At 46.5% G+C, this 23189-nt stretch overlaps 6 non-coding genes across 6 annotated transcripts; all 6 read left to right on the forward strand.

The window, feature by feature from the left end:
- Nucleotides 1-3787: 3787 nt before the first annotated feature.
- trnai-uau (transfer RNA isoleucine (anticodon UAU)) lies at nt 3788-3859 on the forward strand. The gene has a single exon. It is a non-coding gene; the product is annotated as a tRNA-Ile (tRNA).
- A 581-nt stretch (nt 3860-4440) lies between these two features.
- trnal-cag (transfer RNA leucine (anticodon CAG)) lies at nt 4441-4523 on the forward strand. The gene has a single exon. It is a non-coding gene; the product is annotated as a tRNA-Leu (tRNA).
- A 9601-nt stretch (nt 4524-14124) lies between these two features.
- Nucleotides 14125-14196, forward strand: trnam-cau (transfer RNA methionine (anticodon CAU)). The gene has a single exon. It is a non-coding gene; the product is annotated as a tRNA-Met (tRNA).
- Nucleotides 14197-14777: 581 nt separating this feature from the next.
- trnal-cag (transfer RNA leucine (anticodon CAG)) lies at nt 14778-14855 on the forward strand. Its single transcript has one exon. It is a non-coding gene; the product is annotated as a tRNA-Leu (tRNA).
- Nucleotides 14856-17051: 2196 nt separating this feature from the next.
- trnal-aag (transfer RNA leucine (anticodon AAG)) lies at nt 17052-17134 on the forward strand. Its single transcript has one exon. It is a non-coding gene; the product is annotated as a tRNA-Leu (tRNA).
- A 2121-nt stretch (nt 17135-19255) lies between these two features.
- trnal-aag (transfer RNA leucine (anticodon AAG)) lies at nt 19256-19338 on the forward strand. Its single transcript has one exon. It is a non-coding gene; the product is annotated as a tRNA-Leu (tRNA).
- The last annotated feature ends 3851 nt before the right edge of the window (nt 19339-23189 follow it).

Genomic DNA, 23189 nt, shown 5'->3' on the forward strand with positions numbered 1-23189 from the left:
AAACTTCCCCCTTCCATATGCCGACTTGACCTAGAGTATTTAAACATCCATCCTTAGCCTCAACATCCGTCATGTCTCTCTCCTTGGTGAATACCGATGCAAAGTACTCATTAAGAATCTCACCCATTTCCTCTGACTCCACGCATAAATTCCTTCTTTTGTCTTTGAGTGGGCCAATCCTTTCTCTAGTTACCCTCTTGCTCCTTTCTACGAATAAAAGGCTTTGGGATTTTCCTTAACCCTGTTAGCCAAAGATAAGTCATGACCCCTTTTAGAACTCTTTATTGCGCGTTTGAGATGTGTCCTACTTTCCCGATATTCCTCCAAAGCTTCATCAGATTTAAGTCGCCTAGATCTTATGTATGCTTCCTTTTTCATCTTCGCAAGTCTCACAATTCCACCCTTCATCCATGGTTCCCTAATCTTGCCATTTCTATCCCTCAATTTCACAGGGACATGTCTGTCCTGCAATCAAATCAACCTTTCCTTAAAAGACTCCCACATTTCAAATGTGGATTTACCCTTAAAGAGCTGCTCCCAATCCACATTCCCTAGTTCCTTCCGAATTTTGTTATACTTGGCCTTTCCCCAATTTAGCACTCTTTCTTTAGGACCACTCTCCTCTTTGTCCATGAGTAATCAAATAGTTTGGATGGGGTGGTGTTTGTGCAGTGTGTCCAGGAAGCTTTTCCAACACAGTATGTAGATTGTCCGACCAGTGGGGAGGCTATATTGGATTTGGTACTTGGTAATGAACCAAGGCAAGTGATAGATTTGTTAGTGGGGGAGCATTTTGGAGATAGTGACAACAATTCTGTGACTTTCACTTTAGTAATGGAGAGGGATGGGTGCGTGCAACAGGGCAAGGTTTACAATTGGGGGAAGGGTAAATACGATGTTGTCAGGCAAGCATTGAAGTGCATAAGTTGGGAACATAGGCTGACAGGGAAGGACACAAGTGAAATGTGAAACTTGTTCAAGGAACAAGTACTACGTATCCTTGATATGTATGTCCCTGTCAGGCAGGGAAGAGATGGTCGAGTGAGGGAACCATTGTTGACAAGAGAGGTTGAATGTCTTGTTAAGAGGAAGAAGGAGACATCTGTAAGGCTGAGGACACAAGTTTCAGTCAGGGCGCTGGAGGGATACAAGATAACCAGGAGGGAACTAAAGAAAGCGATTCGGAGAGCTAAGAGAGGGCAAGAAAAATCTTTGGCGGGTAGGATCCAGGAAAATCCCAAGGCCTTTTACACACATGTGAGAAATATGAGAATGACTAGAGCGAGGGTAGGTCCGATCAAGGACAGTGGCGGGAGATTGTGTATTGAGTCTGAAGAGATAGGAGAGGTCTTGAACGAGTACTTTTCTTCAGTATTTACAAATGAGAGGGGCCATATTGTTGGAGAGGATAGTGTGAAACAGTAAGCTCGAGGAAATACTTGTCAGGAAGGAAGATGTGTTGGGCATTTTGTAAAAGTTGAGGATAGACAAGTCCTCCGGGCCTGACGGAATATATACAAGAATTCTATGGGAAGCAAGAGATGAAATTGCAGAGCCGTCGGCAATGATCTTTTCGTCCTTACTGTCAGCAGGGGTGGTACCAGGGGATTGGAGAGTGGCGAATGTCGTTCCCCTGTTCAAAAAAGGGACTAGGGATCACCCTGGAAATTACAGTCCAGTTAGTCTTACTTCGGTGGTAGGCAAAGTAATAGAAAGGGCACTGAGGGATAGGATTTCTGAGTATCTGGAAAGACACTGCTTGATTAGGGATAGTCAGCACGGATTTGTGAGAGGTATGTCTTGCTTAACAAGTCTTATTAAATTCTTTGAGGAGGTGACCAAGCATGTGGATGAAGGTAATGAAGTGGATGTAGTGTACATGGATTTTACAAAGGCATTTGATAAGGATCCCCATGGTAGGCTTATGCAGAAAGTAAGGAGGCATGGGATAGTGGGAAATTTGGCCCGTTGGATAACGAACTGGCTAACCGAAAGAAGTCAGAGAGTGGTGATGGATAGCAAATATTCAGCCTGGATCCCAGTTACCAGTGGCGTACCGCAGGGATCAGTTCTGGGTCCTCTGCTGTTTGTGATTTTCATTAATGACGTGATGAGGGAATTGAAGGGTGGGTAAGTAAATTTGCAGACGATACGAAGATGGTGGATAGTGAGGAAGGCCATTGTCGGCTGCAAAGAGACATAGATAGGATGCAGAGCGGGGCTGAGAAGTGGCAGATGGAGTTTAATCCTGAAAAGTGTGAGGTTGTCCATTTTGGAAGGACAAATATGAATGCGGAATAAAGGGTTAAGGGTAGTGTTCTTGGCAATGTGGAGGAGCAGAGAGATCTTGGGGACTATGTTCATAGATGTTTGAAAGTTGCCACTCAAGTGGATAGAGCTGTGGAGAAGGCCAATGGTGTGCTAGCGTTCATTAACAGAGGGGTTGCATTTAAGAGCCGTGTGGTGATGATGCAGCTGTACAAAACTTTGGTAAGGCCACATTTGGAGCACTCGGATACAGGACTCTGGCTGGGGTTCAAAAGGAGGAAACGCATGTCTTGTTTGGAATGAAACGACGATGAAGATTGAATTTAAGTCGATTTGTGCACGGAGATTTGTTTTGACGACGACGCATCAGGATGGCCAGGCGGTCTAAGATGCTGCGTTCAGCTCGCTGTCTCTTTTGGAGACGTGGGTTAGAATCTCACTCCTGATATTCACTTTTCCTCCACGAGATTTAATTTCTCCAGCCAGATTTTCAACCTCAGGAAGATCATTGGACAAGCGTTGGCCTGAGGTCATGGGATTCCTGCTTAAATACGCACAGCAAGACCCCACAGGCAAAAGCCCAGTTAATGACTCGATAATCTGCTTCAGTGGCTCTGGTTGAGGAATTCATATTGATCCCAGGACCCCGGGTAAAATTCGTCTTCTCAACTTATAAATAGTGTGGCTGGTTGGATTGTTCACATGCGTCCGAGAGGGGAAGTTGGGAACTCGGTTTCTATTGTGATTTATTGCTCGATAAACCTTATTTCCTTATTGCCCCACGGTGCGGTATTACTGGATATCGTTATATATCTATATTGCCCCTCTGTGGAGTACTACTGGATAACGTTTCCCGTGCAGCTTTGACAAATTGTCACGTGGACTAGAAACGTTAGCTCTTTTCTCTCCTTGCAGATGCTGTCAGACCTGCTGAGACTTTAAAACATTTTCTCCGTGATTCCCTCTGTGTGAGCTTTACAATGTTGTAATGTGTCATGCTGTCTCCTTCATTCCTGGGACTAATGTCGGGATGAGACTGCAAGAAACATTCTGATAGGTATTTGCTTCAAAGCAAACAGGAACGTACGTTACGTTTACTTTTGGTGTGACGGAGAATGTAAATAGCAGAGAACAGCCTCGAATCCTCGACCACAGGCTAATCCGCACGCTTCCGCTGCGGCACTCTGCTCCTTAAACCAGGAGATACAACATTACTGCCCTGCGGCAGCCACACAGCTATTCACTTCCTCATTTATTCTTTCAACAAGAACACAATTTTGAGCACACTGATTCTGGTCAGCATATTTCAGTTAATTTACCTTCGTGTCAATGGTTGTTCTGTGAAGGTGATGTGATTTCTTCTGTGACGTTGTTCTGATGGGAAAGTGGGAGTGACTGGAATCACCTTCATAGAATGAAGTTCGGGAAGAAAGTTTCACCTCTTTGGGAACGTTGTTCACGTTGTTACTGATTTCTTCAAACTTTGCCTCAAGACCGACGCCGAAGAGCGTCAACCACGAGCAGAGTGGCGCAGCGGAAGCGTGCTGGGCCTATAACCCAGAGGTCGATGGATCGAAACCATCCTCTGCTATTTATATTCTCACTCACACCAAACGGAAACATGTGGCGTATTGTCAGCAGCACATCTGCCTTTTTCTTTATTAGTATCAAAATGGTGATTTCAGTTAGATCCGCTCTTTGACACCTGTTCTTCAGCCACCCACAGTATAGTCGAGATGACTAAGTTGCCTTCTCCCAGAACACTCTTCTGGCGCGTCTACTGGATGAACGTTCACCTGTTTGGACACTGGTGGGGTTCTTCGGTTACTTTTCTGTGAAAGCAGCACCGGAAGCAACTGCGGAAAGAGATTGCCGTCGCCAGAATGCAACTCTCCAATTGGATGCTTCACATCGTTCAGATCTTAGTCTCTCAACATCTTCGTGTGAGGAACAGGTAGAGCGGTAATTCGGTACTTGTTGATTGAAGCAAACTGGCCAATGAAGCAATGAGAAGCTCCTTAACATCCAGCGGTTTGGACAAGGAGAACACTTACATAGAGGTGACCGGCTGGGATTCAAAGGTAGGAAAAGCATATCTTGTTTGAAAAGAAATGACGATAAAGATAGAATTTAAGTCGATTTGTGCACGGATCGTACTTTTGATGCCAGCGCATCAGGATGGCCCAGTGGTCCAAGGCGCTGCGTTCAGATTGCAGTCTTTTCTAGAGACGTGGGTTCAAGTCCCACTCCTGATATTGACTTTTCCTCCACGAGGTTAAATTTCTCCAGCGAGATTTTCAACCTCACGAAGATCCAATTCCTCCAATTGAATGGGCAAGTTTTGGTCTCAGGACATGAGATTCCAGCTTAAATACGCACAGCAAGACCCAACATGCAAAAGCCCAGCTAATGACTCGGTAATCTGCTTCAGTTACTCTGGTTGAGGAATTTATAGTGATCCCAGGACTCCGGGTAAAATTCGTCTTCTCTTCTTATAAATAGCGTGGCTGGTTGGATTGTTCACATCCGTCCGAGAGGGGAAGTTGGGAACTCGGTTTCTATTGTGATTTATTGCTCGATAAACCTCATTTCCTTATTGCCTCACTGTGAGGTATTACTGGATATCGTTATTTATCTATATTGCCCCTCTGTGGAGTACTACTGGATAACGTTTCCCGTGCAGCTTTGACAAATTGTCACGTGGACTAGAAACGTTAGCTCTTTTCTCTCCCTTCAGATGCTGCCAGGCCTGCTGAGACTTTAAAGCATTTTCTCCGTGGTTCCCTATGTGTGAGCTTTACAATGCTGCACTGTGTCATGCTGTCTCCTTCATTCTTGGGACCAATGTCGGGATGAGACTGCAAGAAATTTCTGATAGGTATTTGCTGCAAAGCAAACAGGAACGTGAGTTCTGTTTACTTTTGGTGCGAGGTAGAATGTGAATAGAAGAGAACAGCCTCGATTCCTCGTTCTCAGGGTAATGGCCCAGCACGGTTTCCCTACCGCACTCTGCTCCTTAAACCAGGAGGTACGTCATTACTGCCCTGCGGCAGCCACACAACTATTCACTTCCTCATTTTTTCTTTCAACAAGAATACACGTTTGAGCTCACTGATTCTGGTCAGCATGGTTCAGATAATTTAGTTTCGTGCTGAATGGTTGTTCTGTGAAGGTGATGTGATTACTTCTGTGACGTTGTTCTGATGGGAAAGTGGGGAGTGATTGCAATCACCTTCATAGAATGAAGTTCGGGGCGACAGATTCACCTCTCTGGGAACATTGATCACGCTGTTACTGATTTCTTCAAACTTTACCTCAAGTCCGACCCCGCAACGAATCAACCACGAGCAGAGTGGCGCAGCGGCAGCGTGCTGGGCCCATAACCCAGAGGTCAATGGATCGAAACCATTCTCTATTATTTATTTTCTAATTCACACCAAAAGCAAACAAGTCGCTATTTGTCAGCAACACATCTGCCTTTTTCTTTATTAGTATCAAAGTTTTGCTTTCAGTCTGATCCGCTCCTTGACACCTGTTCTTCAGCGACCCACAGTGCAGCGAGGTGACTAAGTTGACTTCTCCCAGAACACTCTTCTCCCTCTACTGGATGAACGTTCACCTGTTTGGACACTGGAGGATTTCTCTCGGCGACTTGTCTGCGGAAGCAGCACCGGAAGCAGCTGTGGAGAGAGATTGCAGTCGTCAGGATGCAACTCTCCAGTCGGCGGCAGCGGTGCGCAGGGGCCTTCTGGGAGGTGAGTACTTATTTTAAAAAGCCTCGCGTTTACAGGAGCAGCCCTTTGGATTTCGGCGGCAGCGGTGCGCAGGGGCCCTCTGGGAGGCGAGTAGAGACGTTAAAACCACTTACCTTTACAGGAGCAGCCCTTTGGATTTGGGCGGCAGCGGTGCGCAGGGGCCTTCTGGGAGGTGAGTACTTCCTTTAACAAGCCTTACCTGGTCCCGTGTCTGTTCACCTTTTCTGTTTTATTTGTTTATATATAAGGCGGGAGCCGGAAGTTCGACCCACGGACCTCTGGGAAGTCCCCCCCCCCCCCCCCCCCCCCAACAAATAAATTCTGGTAAGTGCCATATTATATTATTAGCATTGTGCAGGTCAAGGTTCGGAGGTGGAGGAGCAGTCTCTGTCAGCGAGAGAACCTGAGAACATCTAAGACACTCAGAAGGTTAGAAGGTAAGTAAGTGATTTTTACTTATTTTTACTTTTATACCTTTTTTCAAATTGTGTGTGTCGGGGGGAAACTGAAGTGACATCACAGAAAAGCTGTGGCCTGAGTGGCTGGTTGGGATTCTACCCTAAATTTAAAAAAATTTTGAGTATTTGGTAACTAATTAAACATAATAACTTAATTATAATTTAGAGGGATATCTAAGCCAGAGATCGGAGAGTATTATAGTTAGCTATCGCATTTCTATTAGAAATCTAGTGCTAGGAAACAGATAGTTGACAGTAACTTTGAAATTTTTATAAAAATATTTTTTAAAAAAGACAAATTTTAATTTTAATTAATTGACGCAATGTCAGTTAGAGGGGTGCTGTGCTCTGACTGTGAGATGTGGCAGGTCCGTGAGGCTTCCAGCGTCCCGGATGGTTTCATCTGCAGAAAGTGCACCCAACTGGAGCTCCTCGCAGACCGCATGGTTCGGTTGGAGCAGCAATTGGATGCACTTAGGAGCATGCAGGTGGCGGAAAGCATCATAGATAGCAGTTATGTAAATGTGGTCACACCCAAGGTGCAGGCAGAGAAATGGGTGACCACCAGAAAGGGCAGGCAGTCAGTGCAGGAATCCCCTGTGGTTGTCCCCCTCTCGAACAGATATACCCCTTTGGATACTGTCGGGGGGGGATAGCCTATCAGCGGAAAACAGCAGCAGCCAGAGCAGTGGCACCACGGCTGGCTCTGATGTTCAGAAGGGAGGGTCAAAGCGCAGAAGAGTAATAGTAATAGAGGACTCTATAGTCAGGGGCACAGATAGGCGCTTCTGTGGACGTGAAAGAGACTCCAGGATGGTATGTTGCCTCCATGGTGCCAGGGTCCAGGATGTCTCCGAACTGGTAGAGGGAATCCTGAAGGGGGAGGGCAAACAGGCAGAGGTCGTTGTACATATTGGTACTAACGACATAGGCAGGAAGGGGCATGAGGTCCTGCAGCAGGAGTTCAGGGAGCTAGGCAGAAAGTTAAAAGACAGGACCTCGAGGGTTGTAATCTCGGGATTACTCCCTGTGCCACGTGCCAGTGAGGCTAGAAATAGGAATATAGAGCAGATAAACACGTGGCTAAATAGCTGGTGTAGCAGGGAGGGTTTCCATTATCTGGACCACTGGGAGCTCTTCCGGGGCAGGTGTGACCTGTATACGAAGGACGGGTTGCATCTAAACCGGAGAGGCAGAAATATCCTGGCCGCGAGGTTTGCTAGTGTCACACAGGAGGGTTTAAACTAGTATGGCAGGGGGGTGGGCACGGGAGCAATAGGTCAGAAGGTGAGAGCATTGAGGGAGAACTAGGGAATTGGGACAGTGTGGCTCTGAGGCAGAGCAGACGGGGAGAAGCTGCTGAACACAGCGGGTCTGGTGGCCTGAAGTGCATATGTTTTAATGCAAGGAGCATTACGGGTAAGGCAGATGAACTTAGAGCTTGGATTAGTACTTGGAACTATGATGTTGTTGCCATTACAGAGACCTGGTTGAGGGAAGGGCAGGATTGGCAGCTAAACGTTCCAGGATTTAGATGTTTCAGGCGGGATAGAGGGGCATGTAAAAGGGCAGGCGGAGTTGTGCTTCTTGTTCGGGAGAATATCACAGCTGTACTGCGAGAGGACACCTCAGAGGGCAGTGAGGCTATATGGGTAGAGATCAGGAATAAGAAGGGTGCAGTCACAATGTTGGGGGTATACTACAGGCCTCCCAACAGCCAGCGGGAGATAGAGGAGCAGCTAGGTAGACAGATTTTGGAAAAGAGTAAAAACAACAGGGTTGTGGTGATGGGAGACTTCAACTTCCCCAATATTGACTGGGACTCACTTAGTGCCAGGGGCTTAGACGGGGCGGAGTTTGGAAGGAGCATCCAGGAGGGCTTCTTAAAACAATATGTAGACAGTCCAACTAGGGAAGGGGCGGTACTGGACCTGGCATTGGGGAATGAGCCCGGCCAGGTGGTAGATGTTTCAGTAGGGGAGCATTTCGGTAACAGTGACCACAATTCAGTAAGTTTTAAAGTACTGGTGGACAAGTATAAGAGTGGTCCGAGGATGAATGTGCTAAATTGGGGGGAAGGCTAATTATAACAATATTAGGCGGGAACTGAAGAACATAGATTGGGGGCGGATGTTTGAGGGCAAATCAACATCTGACATGTGGGAGGCTTTCAAGTGGCAGTTGAAAGGAATACAGGACCGGCATGTTTCTGTGAGGAAGAAAGATAAATACGGCAATTTTCGGAACCTTGGATGACGAGTGATATTGTAGGCCTCGTCAAAAAGAAAAAGGAGGCATTTGTCAGGGCTAAAAGGCTGGGAACAGACGAAGCCTGCGTGGAATATAAGGAAAGTAGGAAGGAACTTAAGCAAGGAGTCAGGAGGGCTAGAAAGGGTCACGAAAAGTCATTGGCAAATAGGGTTAAGGAAAATCCCAATGCTTTTTAACACGTACATAAAAAGCAAGAGGGTAGCCAGGGAAAGGGTTGGCCCACTGAAGGATAGGCAAGGGAATCTATGTGTGGAGCCAGAGGAAATGGGCGAGGTACTAAATGAATACTTTGCATCAGTATTCACCAAAGAGAAGGAATTGGTAGATGTTGAGTCTGGAGAAGGGGGTGTAGATAGCCTGGGTCACATTGTGATCCAAAAAGACGAGGTGTTGGGTGTCTTAAAAAATATTAAGGTAGATAAGTCCCCAGGGCCTGATGGGATCTACCCCAGAATACTGAAGGAGGCTGGAGAGGAAATTGCTGAGGCCTTGACAGAAATCTTTGGATACTCGCTGTCTTCAGGGGATGTCCCGGAGGACTGGAGAATAGCCAATGTTGTTCCTCTGTTTAAGAAGGGTAGCAAGGATAATCCCGGGAACTACAGGCCGGTGAGCCTTACTTCAGTGGTAGGGAAATTACTGGAGAGAATTCTTCGAGACAGGATCTACTCCCATTTGGAAGCAAATGGACGTATTAGTGAGAGGCAGCACGGTTTTGTGAAGGGGAGGTCGTGTCTCACTAACTTGATAGAGTTTTTCGAGGAGGTCACTAAGATGATTGATGCAGGTAGGGCAGTAGATGTTGTCTATATGGACTTCAGTAAGGCCTTTGACAAGGTCCCTCATGGTAGACTAGTACAAAAGGTGAAGTCACACGGGATCAGGGGTGAGCTGGCACGGTGGATACAGAACTGGCTAGGCCATAGAAGGCAGAGAGTAGCAATGGACGGATGCTTTTCTAATTGGAGGGCTGTGACCAGTGGTGTCCCACAGGGATCAGTGCTGGGACCTTTGCTCTTTGTAGTATATATAAATGATTTGGAGGAAAATGTAACTGGTCTGACGACACAAAGGTTGGTGGAATTGCGGATAGCGATGAGGACTGTCGGAGGATACAGCAGGATTTAGATTGTCTGGAGACTTGGGCAGAGAGATGGCAGATGGAGTTTAATCCGGACAAATGTGAGGTAATGCATTTTGGACGGTCTAATGCAGGTAGGGAATATACAGTGAATGGTAGAACCCTCAAGAGTATTGAAAGTCAAAGAGATCTAGGAGTACAGGTCCACAGGTCATTGAAAGGGGCAACACAGGTGGAGAAGGTAGTCAAGAAGGCATACGGCATGCTTGCCTTCATTGGCCGGGGCATTGAGTATAAGAATTGGCAAGTCATGTTGCAGCTGTATAGAACCTTAGTTAGGCCACACTTGGAGTATAGTGTTCAATTCTGGTCGCCACACTACCAGAAGGATGTGGAGGCTTTAGAGAGGGTGCAGAAGAGATTTACCAGAATGTTGCCTGATATGGAGGGCATTAGCTATGAGGAGCGATTGAATAAAGTCGGTTTGTTCTCACTGGAACGAAGGAGGTTGCGGGGAGACCTGATAGAGGTATACAAAATTATGAGGGGCATAGACAGAGTGGATAGTCAGAGGCTTTTCCCCAGGGCAGAGGGGTCAATTACTAGGGGGCATAGGTTTAAGGTGAGAGGGGCAAGGTTTAGAGTAGATGTACGAGGCAAGTGTTTTTACACAGAGCACAGTGGGTGCCTGGAACTCGCTACCGGAGGAGGTAGTGGAAGCAGGGACGATAGGGACATTTAAGGGGCATCTTGACAAATATATGAATAGGATGGGAATAGAAGGATACGGACCCAGGAAGTGTAGAAGATTGTAGTTTAGTCGGGCAGCATGGTCGGCACGGGCTTGGAGGGCCGAAGGGCCTGTTCCTGTGCTGTACATTTCTTTGTTCTTTGAAACTTCACGTCGCTCCGATCATAGACTCTCAGTGCCTTCGTGTGAGGAACGGATAGAGCCGGAATTCGGTCCTTGTTGATCGGAGCAACTGATCAATGCAGCAATGAGAAGCTGCTTAACCCCCAGCGGCTTGGGGAAGGATGGCACTCAGATACAGGACTCTGGCTGGGGTTCAAAAGGAGGAAACGCATGTCTTGTTTGAAATGAAACGACGATGAAGATTGAATTTAAGTCGATTTGTGCACGGAGCTTAGTTTTGACGATGACGCATCAGGATGACCAGGCGGTCTAAGATGCTGCGTTCAGCTCGCAGTCGCTTTTGGAGACGTGGGTTAGAATCCCACTCCTGATATTGACTTTTCCTCCACGAGATTTAATTTCTCCAGCAAGATTTTCAACCTCAGGAATTTCATTGGAAAAGCGTTGGCCTGAGGTCATGAGATTCCTGCTTAAATACGCACAGCAAGACCCCACAGGCAAAAGCCCAGTTAATGACTCGATAATCTGCTTCAGTGACTCTGGTTGAGGAATTCATATTGATCTCAGGACCCCGGGTAAAATTCGTCTTCTCTTCTTATAAATAGTGCGGCTTGTTCACAACCGTCCGAGAGGGGACGTTGGGAACTCGGTTTCTATTGTGATTTATTGCTCGATAAGCTTTATTTCCTTATTGCCCCACTGTGAGGTATTACTGGATATCGTTATATATCAATATTGCCCCTCTATGGGGTACTACTGGATAACGTTTCCCGTGCAGCTTTGACAAATTGTCACGTGGACTCGAAACGTTAGCTCTTTTCTCTCCCTGCAGATGCTTTCAGACCTGCTGTGACTTTAAAACATTTTCTCCGTGGTTCCCTCTGCGGGAGCTTTACAATGTTGCAATGTGTCATGCTGGACGCTTTGTTTCAGGAGGCAGTCACACCCGGTGAATGAGACCTCTTCATTCAGATCTTTTCATTCACCTGAGGAAGGAGCAGCGCTCCGAAAGCTAGTGACATCGAAACAAACCTGTTGGACTTGAACCTGGTGTTGTAAGACTTCGTACAAATATATAAGACAAAAAAGAGTGGCTAAGGTAAATATTGGTCCTTTGGAAGATGAGAAGGGAGATTTAATAATAGGAGACGGGGAATTGGCTGAGGAGCTGAACAGGTTTTTTGGGTCAGTCTTCACAGTGAAGGACACAAATAACATGATGGAAATAAAGATATGATAGGTGAGGACCTTTGAGATGATTGTAATCACTAAGGTGGCAATATTGGGCAAGCTAATGGGGCTAAAGGTAGACAAGTCTCCTGGCCCTGATGGGCTGCATCCCAGGGTGTTAAAGAGATGGCTAGGGAAATTGTAAACGCACTAGTGATAATTTATCAAAATTCACTAGACTCTGGGGTGGTCCCAGAGGATTGGAAAGTAGCAAACGTGACACCACTGGTTAAAAAAGGAGGTCGGCAGGAAGCGAGTAATTATAGGCCGGTAAGCTTAACTTCGGTTGTAGGGAAAATGCTGGAATCTATCATTAAGGAGGAAATACCGGGGCACCTGGAGGGACATTGTCCCATTGGGCAGACGCAGCATGGGTTCACAAAGGGTAGTTCGTGTCTGACTACTTTGGTAGAATTTTTTGAGGACGTTACCAGTGCAGTAGATAACGGGGAGCTAATGGATGTGGTATATTTGGATTTCCAGAAAGCTTTTGACAAGGTGCCGCACAAAAGGTTGCTGCATAAACTAAAGATGCATGGCATTGTGGGTAAAGTGGTAGCATGAGTAGAGGATTGGTTAACTAACAGAAAGCAGAGAGTGGGGATCAATGCGTGTTTCTCTGGTTGGCAACCTGTAACTAGTGGGGTCCCTCAAGGATCAGTGTTGAGCCCGCAGTTGTTCACAATTTACATAGACGATTTGGAGTTGGGGACCAAGTGCAATGTGTCAAAATCTGCAGACGACACTAAGATGAGTGGTAAAGCAAAAAGTGCAGAGGATACCGGAAGTCAGTAGAAGGATTTGGTAGGTTAGGTGAATGGGCTAGGGTCTGGCAGATGGAGTTAAATGTTGCCAAGTGTGAGGCTATCCATGTTAGGAGGAATAACAGCAGAATGGATTATTATTTAAACGGTAAGATGTTAAAACATGCTGCTGTGCAGAGGGACCTGGGTGTGCTGGTGCACGAGTCGCAAAAAGTTGGTGTGCAGGTGCAACAGGTGATTAAGAAGGCTAGTCGAGTTTTGTTTTTCATTGCTAGAGGGATGGAGTTCAAGACTAGTGAGGTTATGCTGCAATTGTATGGGGTGTTGGTGAGGCCGCATCTGGAGTATTGTGTTCAGTTTTGGTCTCCTTACCTTAGAAAGGACATATTGGCACTGGAGGGACTGCAGAGGAGATTCACTAGGTTGATCCCAGAGTTGAGGCGATTAGATTATGACGAGAGGTTGAGCAGACTGGGACTGTACTCATTGGAGTTTAGAAGGATGCGGGGCGATCTTATTGAGACATATAAAATTATGAAGGGAATAGATAGGATAGATGCGGGCAGGTTGTTTCCACTGGTCGGGGAAAGCAGAATCAGGGGGCATAGCCTCAAAATAAGGGGAGGTAGATTTAGGACGGAGTGTAGGAGGAACTTCTTCACCCTAAGGGTTGTGAATCTCTGGAATTCCTTGCCCAGTGAAGCAGTTGAGGCTCCTTCTTTAAACGTTTTTAAGAAAAAGATAGATGCCTTTCTAAAGAATAAAGGGATTCGGGGATATGGTGAACGGGCCGGAGAGTGGAGCTGAGTCCACAAAGATCAGCCATGATCTCATTAAATGTCGGAGCCGGCTCGAGGGGCCAGATGGCCTACTCCTCTTCCTAGTTCTTATGTCCTTATGTCTTCTTCATTCATGGGACTAATGTCGGGATGAGACTGCAAGAAACATTCTGATAGGTATTTGCTTCAAAGCAAACAGGAACGTGTGTTATGTTTACTTTTGGTGTGAGGGAGAATGTAAATAGCAGAGAACAGCCTCGAATCCTCGACCTCAGGCTAATAACCCAGCACGCTTCCGCTGCGGCACTCTGCTCCTTAAACCAGGAGACACAACATTACTGCCCTGCGGTAGCCACACAACTATTCACTTCCTCATTAATTCTTTCAACAAGAACACACGTTTTAGCACATTGATTCTGGTCAGCATGTTTCAGTTAATTTACCTTCGTGCTCAGTGTTTGTTCTGTGAAGGTGATGTGATTTCTTCTGTGACGTTGTTCTGATGGGAAAGTGGGAGTGACTGGAATCACATTCATAGAATGAAGTTCGGGAAGAAAGTTTCACCTCTTTGGGAACGTTGTTCACGTTGTTACTGATTTCTTCAAACTTTGCCTCAAGACCGACGCCGAAGAACGTCAGCCACGAGCAGAGTGGCGCAGCGGAAGCGTGCTGGGCCCATAACTCAGAGGTCGATGGATCGAAACCATCCTCTGCTATTTATATTCTCACTCACACCAAACGGAAACATGTGGCGATTTGTCAGCAGCACATCTGCCTTTTTATTTATTAGTATCAAAACTTTGCTTTCACTCCGATCCGCTCTTTGACACCTGTTCTTCAGCTACCCACAGTACAGTCGAGGTGACGAGGTTGCCTTCTCCCAGAACACTCTTCTGGCGCATCTACTGGATGAACGTTCACCCGTTTGGACACTGGAGGGGTTCTTCGGCTACTTTTCTGTGAAAACAAGACCGGAAGCAGCTGTGGAAGGAGATTGCCGTTGCCAGAACGCAACTCTCCAATTGGATGCTTCACATCGTTCAGATTTTAGTCTCTCAACATCTTCGTGTGAGGAACAGGTAGAGCGGAGATTCGGTACTTGTTGATTGAAGCAAACTGACCAATGAAGCAATGAGAAGCTCCTTAACCTCCAGCGGCTTGGACAAGGAGGGCACTCAGATAGAGGAGACTGGCTGGGATTCAAAAGTAGGAAAAGCATATGTTGTTTGAAATTAAATGACGATAAAGATAGAATTTAAGTCGATTTGTGCACGGATCTTACTTTTGCCGCCAGCGCATCAGGATGGCTGAGTGGTCAAAGGCGCTGCGTTCAGGTTGCAGTCTGGAGACGTGGGTTCAAATCCCACTCCTGATATTGACATTTCCTCCACGAGATTAAATTTCTCCAGCGAGATTTTCAACCTCACGAAGTTCCAATTCCTCCCTTTGAATGGGAAAGCTTTGGTCTCAGGACATGAGATTCCTGCTTAAATACGCACAGCAAGACCCAACATCATAGAATCATAGAATTTACAGTGCAGAAGGAGGCCATTCGGACCATCGAGTCTGCACCGGCTCTTGGGAAGAGCACCCTACCCAAGGTCCATGCAAAAGCCCAGTTAATGACTCGATAATCTGCTTCAGTTACTCTGGTTGAGGAATTAATAGTGATCCCAGGACTCCGGGTAAAATTCGTCTTCTCTTGTAAATAGTCTGGCACGTTCGACTGTTCACATCCATCCGAGAGGGGAAGATGGGAACTCGGTTTCTATTGTGATTCATTGCTCGATAAAGATTTATTTCCTTATTGGCCCCCTGCGAGATATTACTGGATATCGTTATATATCTATATTGCCCCTCCGTGGGGTACTACTGGAGAACGTTTCCGGTCCAGCTATGACTAAGGGTAACCTGCACTCGAAAAGTCAGCTCTTTTCTCTCCTTGCAGATGCTGTCAGACATGCTGAGACTTTAAAACATTTTCTCCGTGGTTCCCTCTGTGTGAGCTTTACAATGTTGTAATGTGTCATGCTCCCATCTTCATTCCAGGGACTAATGTCGGGATGTGACTGCAAGACATTTCTGACAGGTATCTGCTGCAAGGCAAACAGGAGGACCGTGCGTTATGTTTACTTTTGGTATGAGGAAGAATGTAAATAGCAGAGAACAGCCTCGATTCCTCGTCCTCAGGGTAATGGCCCAGCACGGTTTCCCTACCGAACTCTCCTCCTGAAACCAGGAGGTACGTCATTACTGCCCTGCGGCAGCCACACAACTATTCACTTCCTCATTTTCTCTTTCAACAAGAATACACGTTTGAGCACACTGATTCTGGTCAGCACAGTTCAGATAATTTAGTTTCGTGCTGAATGGTTGTTCTGTGAAGGTGATGTGATTTATTCTGTGACGTTGTTCTGATGGGAAAGTGGGGAGTGACTGGAATCATCTTCATAGAACGAAGTTCGGGACGGCAGTTTCACCCGTCTGGGAACATTGATCACGCTGTTACTGATTTCATCAAACTTTGCCTCAAGTCCGACCCCGAAAAGAGTCAACCACGATCAGAGTGGCGCAGCGGAAGCTTGGTGGATCCATTACCCAGAAGTCGATGGATCGAAACATTCCTCTGCTATTCGTGTTCTCACTCACGCCAAACGGAAACAAGTTGCTATTTGTCAGCAGCACATCTGTGATTTTCTTTATTGGTATCAAAGTTTTGCTTTCAGTCTGATCCGGTCTTGGACACCTGTTCTTCACCTACCCACACTGCAGTCGATGTGACTAAGTTGACTTCTCCCAGAACACTCATCTGGCGCCTCTACTAGATGACCGTTCACCTGTTTGGACACTGGAGGGGTTGTTCGGCTCCATGTCTCTGAAACCAGCACAGGGAGCAGCTGTGGAGAGATATTGCAGCCGCCAGAATGCAACTCTCCAATTGGATACTTCACGTCTCTCAGATCTTCGACATTCAATACCGTCGTGCGAGGAACAGGTTGAGCGGGACTTTGGTCCTTGTTGATTGGAGCAAACTGATGAATGCAGCAATGAGAAGCTCCTTAACCCCCAGCAGTTTGGACAAGGATGGCACTCAGATACAGGACACTGGGTGGGGTTCAAAAGTAGCTAAAGCATATGTTCTTTGAAATGAAATGACGATGAAGATAGAATTTAAGTCGATTTGTACACGGAACTTATTTTTGACGCCAGCGCATCACGATGGCTGAGTGGCTATGGCGCTGCGTTAAGGTCGCAGTCTTCTCTGGAGACGTGGGTTCGAATCGCACTTTTGACATTAACTTTTCCTCCACGAAATGTTCAACCCCAGGAAGATCCAATACCTCACATTCAATGGGCAAGTGGAGGGACGGACTTTGTCGAATGGAGCAAACTGATCAATGCAGAAATGAGAGCTCCTTAACACACAGCGTCTTGGAGAAGGATGGCATTCAGATACAAGAGTCTGGCTGGCGTTCAAAAATAGTAAAACCACATCTAGTTTGAAATGAAATGAAGATGAAAATTGAATTAAAATCGATTTGCCCATGGAGCATATCTTTGACCACAGCGCGTCAGGATGGCCGAGCGGTCGAAGGCGCTGCGTTAAGGTTGCAGTCTCCTCTGGAGGCGTGGGTTCGAATCCCACTTCTGACATTAACTTTTCCTCCACGAGGTTACGTGTTTCCAGCAAACCGTTCAACACCAGGAAGATCCAATACCTCCGATTCAATTGGGAAGCGGTGGCGTAAGGACATGAGATTCCTGCTCACATTCGCAAAGCAAGGCCCAACAGACAGAAGCCCAGCCCATGACTGGATGATCTGCTCAGTGAGCCTGGTTGAGGAAATAATATTGATCGCAGGACGCCGGGCAACATTTCTCTTCTCTTGTTGTAAATAGTCTGGCTGGTTGGAATGTCGAGGTGTCTCAGTTGACCTCTCCTAGAATCCTATTCTGCCGCCTTTACTGGATGAACTTCCTGCTGTTTGGACACTTAAGCGTTCTTCGGCTACTTGTCTGTGACAGCAGCAGCAATGGAGAGTGATTCGAGTCGCCAGAATGCAACTCTCCAATTGGATCCTTCACTCCACTCATATCTTACTCTCTCAATACTTCGTGTGAGGAACAGTTAGGCGGCAGTTCAGATTTTGTTGATTGGAGAAAACTGATCAATGAGGAGGTCATTAACGACCAGGGGCTTGGAGAAGCATGGCTCTCCGATACAGGATTCTGTCTCGGGTTTAAAAATATGAAAAGAGCATCAAGTTTGACATGAAATGTCGGTGAGGGTAGAATTTAAATCGATTTGTGCATGGAGCATATGTTTTGCCTGGCCGAGCGGTCGAAGGCGCTGCGTTAAGGTCGCAGGCTCCTCTGGAGGCGTGGGCTCGAATCCCCCTTCTGACATTAACTTTTCCTCCACGAAATGTTCAACCCCAGGAAGATCCAATACCTCACATTCAATGGGCAAGCGGTGGGCTCAGGACATGGGGTTCCTGCTTAAATTGGCACAGCATGACCCCACAGGCAGAAGCCCAGTTCATGACTGGATGATATGCACAGCGAGTCTGGTTGACAAATTAATATTGATCCCAGGACTCCGGGTAAAATTCCTCTTCTCTTGTTGTAAATAGCTTGTCTTGTTGGGTGGTCGAAGTGACTCAGTTGACCTCTCCCAGAATCCTCATCTGCCGCCTTTACTGGATCAACTTCCTGCTGTTTGGACACTGGAGGGGTTATTCGGCTACTTGTCTGTGTAAGCAGCACCAGAAGCAGCTGTGGAGAGAGATTCCAGTCGCCAGTATACAACTGTCTAGTTGGATCCTTCACGCCGCTCGGATCTTAGACTCTCTATACCTTTGTGTGAGGAACAGTAAGGCGGCAGTTCGGACTTTCTTGATTGGAGAAAACTGTTCAATGCAGCAATGAGAGTCTTCTTAAACACCACCGGCTTGGAGAAGGATGGCACTCAGACACAAGACTCTGCTGGGGTTCAAAAATAGTAAAATCACATCAAGCTTGGAATGTAAAGACAATGAAGGTAGAATTTAAATAGATTTGTGCAAGGAGCATATATTTTGTCGCAACGTGGCAGCGTGGCCGAGCGGTAGCCTGCGCTGCGCTAATGTCGCAGTCTTCTCTGGAGGCGTGAGTTCGAATCCTACTTCAGACATAAACGTTTTCTCCACGAGGTTATGTGTTTCCAGCAAAGCGTTCAACGCCAGGAAGATCTAATATCTCCGATTCAACGGGGAAGTGGTGGCGTCAGGACATAAGATTCCTGCTTATCATCCGCACAGCAAGACCTCACAGACAGAAACACAGTCCATGACTGGATCATCTGTGAGTCTGGTTGAGTAATTAATATTAAGTGCAGGACGCCGGGTAAAGTTTCTCTTCTCTAGTAAATAGTCTGGTTGGAATGTGGAGGTATCTCAGTTGACTTCTCCCAGAATCCTATTCTGCCGCCTTTCCATTTGCCAGGATGCAACTCTCCAATTGGATCCTTCACTCCACTCATATCTTAGACTCTCAATACCTTCGTGTGAGGAACAGGTAGGCGGCAGTTCGGTCTTTGTTGATTGGAGAAAACTGATCAATGCAGCAATGAGGAGGTCATTACCGCTCAGGGGCTTGGACAAGCATGGCTCTCCGATACAGGATTCTGGCTGGGGTTAAAAAAAATAGGAAAAGAGCATTAAGTTCGAAATGAAATGTCGGTGAAGGTTGAATTTAAATCGATTTGTGCATGGAGCATATCTTTGGCCACACCTCGTCAGGATGGCCGAGCGGTCGAAGGCACTGCGGTAAGGTCGCAGTCTCCTCTGGAGACGTGGGTTCGAATCCCATTTCTGACATTAACTTTTCCTCCACGCAATGTTCAACCCCAGGAAGATCCAATACCTCACATTCAATGGGCAAGCGGTGGCCTCAGGACATGAGATTCCTGCTTGAATTCGTACAGCATGTCCCGAAAGGCAGAAGCCCAGTTCATGAAAGTAGTAGTTTAAATCCTGCCGGTGGCCAGGGAGAGCAGGGTGCGACTGCAAGTCAGGCAGGTAACGGGAAGCAGCAGTCAGGAACTCAGGAGCCTCAGCACTTGACCCTGTCCAACAGGCATGAGGCACTTGCTCCCTGTGTGGATGGCGAACAAGGCTGCAGGAAGGATGAGTCAGCTGATCAAGGCACCATGGTTCAGCAGGCCATTCAAGGGGAGGGAGTAAATAGGCAAGTTGTAGTTGTAGGGGATTCTATTATCAGGGGGATAGATAGTATCCTTTGTGAGCAGGATAAAGGGTCCCGCATGATAAGCTGCCAGCCCGGTGCTAGGGTGCGGGACATCTCTGACCGGCTTGAAAGGATACGGGTGAGGGAGGGGGCGGACCCAGTTGTTGTGGTCCATGTCGATACCAACAACATAGGAAAGTCAAGAAAAGAGGACCTGTTTAGAGATTATAAAGAGCTAGGATTCAAATTAAAGAACAGGTTCTCAAGGGTCATAATCTCCGGATTACTGCCCGAGCCACGTGCAAATTGGCATAGGGAGGCAAGAATAAGGGAAGATAATACGTGACTGAAAGAGTGGTGTGGGAAAGAGGGGTTCCTTTTGATGGGACACTGGCATCAGTTTTAGGACAGGGGGGACCTATACCGTTGGGATGGTCTCCACCTGAACCGAGCTGGGACCAGTGTTCTGGCGAAAAGAGTAAATAGGGTGGTCAGTCGGACTTTAAACTAGAGAATGGGGGGGGGGGGGGGGAGTCCGGGAACCATGAGGTGAAGTAATCAGTGGGAAGCGTAGCTGCTTAGGAATACAAAAACGCACGAAAAGACAGAACTCAGGAGAGGTTACGATAGTCCCCGTCCCACAAAATATGACACAGTGTATGGAAAGCCTCAGTAAACCAAGGTCCACCACACTAAGGAAACAAAAAGGGACGGTCAATATAGAATTAAAGGTGCTATATTTAAATGCGCGCAGTGTACGGAACAAGGTAGATGAGCTTGTGGCCCAGATTGTGACTGGCAGGTATGATGTGGTAGGCATCACAGAGACGTGGTTGCAGGGGGTTCAGGACTGACATTTAAACCTCCAGGGATTCACAACCTATCGAAGAGACAGAGAGGTGGGCAGAGGGGGCGGGGCTGCCTTGTTAATTAGGAATGAAATTAAATCGATCGCACTAAACGACATAGGGTCAGATGATGTGGAGTCTGCGTGGGTAGAGTTGAGGAACCACAAAGGCAAAAAAACCCCATAATGGGTGTTATGTACAGGCGTCCTAACAGTGGTCAGGACCAGGGTCACAAAATGCACCACGAAATAGAAAGTGCGTGTGAGAAAGGCAAGGCCACAGTGATCATGGGGGACTTTAATATGCAGGTGGACAGGGTAGATAATGCTGCCAGTGGACCCAAGGAAAGGGAATTCATTGAATGTTTACAGGAGGGGTCTTTTTGGAACAGCTTGTGATGGAGCCCACGAGGGGACAGGCCATTCTGGACTTAGTTTTATGTAACGAGCCAGAATTGATTAAAGATCTTAAAGTAAGGGAACACTTAGGAGGCAGTGATCATAATATGGTAGAATTCAATCTCCAAATTGAAAGAAAGAAGATAGAATCAGATGTAAATGTGTGACAGTTAAATAAAGGTAACTACAGGGGCATGAGGGAGGAACTGACGAAAATCGACTGGGAGTAGAGCCTCGTGGGAAAGACAGTAGAACAGCAATGGCAGGAGTTTCTGGGAGTAATTGAGGGCACAGTACAGATGTTCGTCCCAAAGAAAAGAAAGGTTATCAGAGGGGGGATTAGGCAGCCATGGCTGACAAAGGAAGTTAGGGAATGCATCAAAGCAACAGAGAAAGCGTATAATGTGGCAAAGAGTAGTGGGAAGTCAGAAGATTGGGAAGGCTACAAAAACAAACAGGATAACAAAGAGAGAAATAAGGAAAGAGAGGATCAATTATGAATGATAATAAAAGTTTCTTTAAATACATTAAAAACAAACGGGAGGCAAAAGTAGACATTGGGCCGCTCCAAAATGTCCCTGGTAATCTAGTGATGGGAGACAAGGAAACAGCTGAGGAACTAAATAAGTACTTTGCGTCAGTCTTCACAGTAGAAGACATGAGTAATATCCCAACAATTCAGGAGAGTCAGGGGGCTGAGTTGAATATGGTATCCATCACAAAGGAGAAAGTGCTAGAGAAACAAAGAGGTCTAAAAATTGATAAATCTCCGGGCCCAGATGGGATACATCCTAGAGTTCTAAAGGAGATATCTGAAGAAATAGTGGAGGCGTTAGTTATGATCTTTCAAAAGTCACTGGAGTCAGGGCAAGTCCCAGAGGATTGGAAAATCGCTGTTGTAGCCCCCCTGTTCAAGAAGGGAACAAGGAAAAAGATGGAAAATTATAGGCCAATTAGTCTATCCTCGGTTGTTGGCAAGATTCTAGAATCCATTGTTAAGGATGAGATTTCTAAATTCTTGTCAGTGCGGGGTCGGATCAGGACAAGTCAGCATGGATTTAGTAAGGGGAGGTCGTGCCTGACAAACCTGTTAGAGTTCTTTGAAGAGATAACACATAGGTTAGACCAAGGAGAGCCAATGGATGTTATCTATCTTGACTTCCAAAAGGCCTTTGATAAGGTGCCTCACGGGAGACTGCTGAGTAAAATAAGGGCCCATGGTATTCGAGGCAAGGTACTAACATGGATTGACGATTGGCTGTCAGGCGGAAGGCTGAGAGTTGGGATAAAAGGTTATTTTTCGGAATGGCAACCGGTGACGAGTGGTGTCCCGCAGGGTTCAGTGTTGGGGCCACAGCTGTTCTCTTTATATATTAACGATCTAGATGACGGGACTGGGGACATTCTGGCTAAGTTTGCCGATGATACAAAGATAGGTGGAGGGGCAGGTAGTATGGAGGAGGTGGGGAGGCTGCAGAAAGATTTAGACAGTTTAGGAAAGTGGTCCAAGAAATGGCTGATGAAATTCAACGTGGGCAAGTGCGAGGTCTTGCACTTTGGAAAAAAGAATAGAGGCATGGACTATTTTCTAAACGGTGACAAAATTCATAATGCTGAAGAGCGAAGGGACTTGGGAGTCCTAGTCCAGGATTCTCTCAAGGTAAACTTGCAGGTTGAGTCCTTAATTAAGAAAGCAAATGCAATGTTGTCATTTATCTCAAGAGGCTTGGAATATAAAAGCAGGGATGTACTTCTGAAGCTTTATAAAACATTAGTTAGGCCCAATTTAGAATACTGTGAGAAATTTGGGCCCCACACCTCAGGAAGGACATACTGGCACTGGAGCGGGTCCAGCGGAGATTCACACGGATGATCCCAGGAATGGTAGGCCATACGATGAACGTCTGAGGATCCTGGGATTATATTAATTGGAGTTTAGGAGGTTGAGGGGATATCTAATAGAAACTTACAAGATAATGAATGGCTTAGATAGGGTGGACGTAGGGAAGTTGTTTCCATGAGCAGGGGAGACTAGGACCCGGGGGCACAGCCTTAGAATAAAAGGGAATCACTTTAAAACAGAGATGAGGAGAAATTTCTTCAGCCAAAGAGTAGTGGGTCTGTGGAATTCACTGCCACAGAGGGTGGTGGAGGCCGGGACGTTGAGTGTCTTTAAGACAGAAGTTGATAAATTCTTGATTTCTCGAGGAATTAAGGGCTTGTATTGAGAGCGGG

Source organism: Scyliorhinus torazame, chromosome 24 (assembly GCF_047496885.1).
Source record: "Scyliorhinus torazame isolate Kashiwa2021f chromosome 24, sScyTor2.1, whole genome shotgun sequence".
NCBI classification, from domain to species: Eukaryota; Metazoa; Chordata; class Chondrichthyes; order Carcharhiniformes; family Scyliorhinidae; genus Scyliorhinus; species Scyliorhinus torazame.